The sequence below is a fragment of the Myotis lucifugus genome, unplaced genomic scaffold, assembly GCF_000147115.1.
Source record: "Myotis lucifugus unplaced genomic scaffold, Myoluc2.0 scaffold_117, whole genome shotgun sequence".
In the NCBI taxonomy this organism is placed as follows: domain Eukaryota; kingdom Metazoa; phylum Chordata; class Mammalia; order Chiroptera; family Vespertilionidae; genus Myotis; species Myotis lucifugus.
Window position 1 is genome coordinate 2,265,877 of NW_005871165.1, and position 3,536 is coordinate 2,269,412.

Genomic DNA, 3,536 nt, shown 5'->3' on the forward strand with positions numbered 1-3,536 from the left:
CCTGTAAAATTAGACCTGAAAAAGTTAGAAGTCTGCGTTGCTGTGGCCAGTGGTCTGACAATTCCAGGTATCAGCAAGGCCGCGAGGCACTTCCAGTCGTGACAGAGGTGACATTTCATCTGCGACCAGAAAATATTAGAAGGAGCCTGCGATGCGAGAAGCTGAGGGGACAGCTTCCAGCAATGGCATGTGAGAGGCCTTGAGCCAGGAAAGAATTTGGAGAAACCGAGAGGCGGGCAGTGTGACTGAGGTTCAGCCACTCGCGGAAGAGGGAGAATTCCTGTGCTTCGGGAATGTGGAGTACCAGGTGACAAGGTCAGAGTTTGTGGGGAATGGGTGCAACCGGCTGTACTGAGACGCACACGGGTGAGATTCAGGGTGGACTGTCCATGTCAGCAGGCTTCCTCCCTATCTCCTTACCCTCCATCTCTGCGATTTCCAACCTTTTCATGTCATGCCACACATAAACTAATTAATGAAAGTCTGCGACATGCCAAAAAACATTGCATCTTTTGTTGATCTGATAAAAAACAAACATAGGTATAGTTTTGATTCTTTCACACCAGAGAGCTCTTGTTGTGTTGGCTGTTGTCGTTTGTTTTATTAGACAATGTAAGGGAAAAGGGGTCAGGGCCCTTGACTAAAAAGTCAGGTATTACATGTCTTAAAAATTCTTGCCTGCAGACCAGCTGGAAATCACTGCTCAATCTCATAGCTCCAGGCACATCCAAGTTCCATGGGGCCTGAATCTTACACAACGAGGAAGGCTGCCTTTAGGAAAATGTGTAATTGTCTGTCTGTACCACTAGACTATCTATGGGGACAGGGCCTGTCTTGCTCTCCACATGACTGGGAGGCTGTCACAGAGTAGTGTTCACTGAGGCTCAGGGAATGAATTAAACATATAGAGTGGGGCAAAAGTAGGTTTACAGCTGTGAGTACATGAAACAGAGTTCATTATTGTGTAATTACTTATTTATTATTTTCCATACGAACAGCCCCAAAGAGTAGAAACGATGTCCTTGAAATTCTCTGTGCCCTGCTTCTCAGACCTGTGGCCGCTCTGGCCCTGGGCTCTGCAGTCAGGAGGCCTGTACAAGAAGGTCAAAGCCTTCCCCAGGCCCGCGGCAGCCTTTCTTTCCTCTTCTGTCTCCCACTATCACCCTCCTTCCCTCTCCCACAGGCTCAACTCCTCCTTGAACATCCCTGGGCCTTTCCCCCACTGTGCCTTCCTGTCCGGAATTCCTTTTCCCAGCCTGTCCAAATCCTACACTGCCCTCCAGATCCAGATCAAATGCCACCTCTTCTCTGCCAAGCTCCCGCTAAAACTAATCTCCCCTTCACCTCAACTCCCACGGCCTCCTAGCTGTCCTTTGCTTATGGTGACCCTCCCTCCCCACCTGATTGGTGTTCCTCAAACCCTCTCCCAAGATAAGCTCCTTGAAGACAATCTGGTTTGTTTTCATGTTTCCTCCCATCTATCCCTTATTCAGCAAGGCCTACCAACTAATCAGTAAGGGGTTAAATGGATAATGATATCCTGAATTTTGGTGCTGCTGATGGAGTAGGCAGTTAGACAGGAATGAGCAGAGCAGGAACTATATATAGGCCAGGTACAGAACGTCACCAGGACATAATGTGCCAGGTGCCTAGCAATGGGAAAAACTAGAGAAAACAACTATTACAGGCTAGGACCTTTCCTCCCCTAGTGTGTCATTAGTCATGTGGTTTAGACCCTCCTAGAGGACAAACAAGGTGTCTGAGAATAACTTAATAGGACTCCCTAAGAAGCCCTTGCATGACCACTCCCTTGAGCATTAAGCCCTCAGGACCATGAGGTCCTGACCACATCAAATAATCTTAGAAACAAAACCTTGGGTCTGTTGACCACAGAGACCGAGTGTTGGTGAAACTAGAGATAACATCTAGGCCTCAGCTGTGTTTTGGCTCCAGGTCCAGAAAAGCAGCAAATCTGGATGAAGCAAGGCCATGGCTGACATCAGGACCAGATGCAATGACTAGTGACTCCCTATCCTAGTGCTGACCAATCAGTAGTGACCACCCTGGAAAGCTGATGAATATTTTATTGAGATTCTCCCCTGATACCACCCCTAAAATCCCCACCTTTAGAAAACAGATAAAAACCCTTAAGATATAGGACCCATCCCCCCCTCCCCTTTATCTCTCCCACATGCCTGTGCCTTCTTTCTCAGGCACATACTTTTGCTTTCCTTCTCCTAAGCTCCAAGGGCCCTTCTTTTGCCTCTGTAACTTGTTTCCTGAGCCCATGCAGTCTAGCTGGCTCATTTCTTCTACTCTGTGACTTCCTAAGTAAACTTCTTGCATTAGAGCTCTTGACTCTGAATTATTAATATATATATATATATATATATATATATATATATATATATAAAGCCTCGGACTGACCTGTTGGCAAAGCCACAAACAAGTCCCAGCTTAGAGGGCACAGTCCTCTTAGCATAATTAGGCTTGACCTTATGACGCTCCCTAGATCCTTCCTAGGTAGCTAATGGGCTGAGGGAGATGTAGCAAGTGCTGCCAAAACAAGTGAAACTCACAAGAACATTGTAACTATGGTGACCACTACCTTGTTTACCTCTGGCTATAAAATAAAGGCTCAGCTTGCCTCTGGATCTCTCTCTCTGTGGCCTCAGCCAGGCGCAGGAAGATCCACCTAGACCCAGCTTATTCTCTTTGTCTATCATTTCTTCATCCTTTTGTCGCCCTCACTCAGGCTTTCGAACCCTTGGCTGAGCTGGCTTGGCACAGAATGCTTCATGACTTTGTGTGCCATCCTTGCACAGGGACCATACTAGTCTTTTCTATCATTCCAATTTTAGTATATGTGCTGCTGAAGAGAGCACTGAATTATTTCTTAACTAAACTCAAGAACCAAGGTCCCGCATTCACCACTACTACTGCCATTTTCCAAGGTAAAATACAGGAAGAGAAACGGGTTTGGAGGGAAAACAATAAATCCATGTTAGACATGTGGGATTGGAGGTGCCTGTGAGATATCCACATGTAGATGAATAGATGGTTCTGGCACCCAGGAGACAGAGCTGGGCTGGAAATTATGCAAAGGATTTCTGTCTCCATTTAATGAATTAAGAAATAGAATTTGGAGAAAGAACTTATTCAAACTTATATGGCAGAAAGGAGTAAATTCCAGTAGTGGATTCTGTCTGACACTATCCTGCCTGGGGAGAGGAAAGGAAACAGAAGACTTCCCCTGGGAGCTTGGGGGGAATTTAGGAGAGTTGGGGTTCTACTGGTTGTGCCACACCAGCACGGCCAAGGGTGAACCTGAGGAGGGGTGGTGAAGGATTGAAGAAAAGACAGACAAGAGAGTACAGCTGGGGCTCGGTGGATCTCCCATGCCTGGATGAGGACACAAAAGACCCAGCCTACAAGCCGATGCTTTATTTTATAGTCAGATTAAAACAAGGGTAGATTAACATGTATACAAATGTTCTTGTTTTGGCAACACTTGCTGCACCTCCCACAGCCCATTA

The 3,536-nt window shown here is 46.4% G+C and overlaps 1 non-coding gene across 1 annotated transcript; it reads right to left on the reverse strand.

The window, feature by feature from the left end:
* Nucleotides 1-2,780: 2,780 nt before the first annotated feature.
* On the reverse strand, nt 2,781-2,885 carry LOC111826996. Its single transcript, XR_002830458.1, has one exon. It is a non-coding gene; the product is annotated as a U6 spliceosomal RNA (small nuclear RNA).
* Nucleotides 2,886-3,536: the final 651 nt, after the last annotated feature.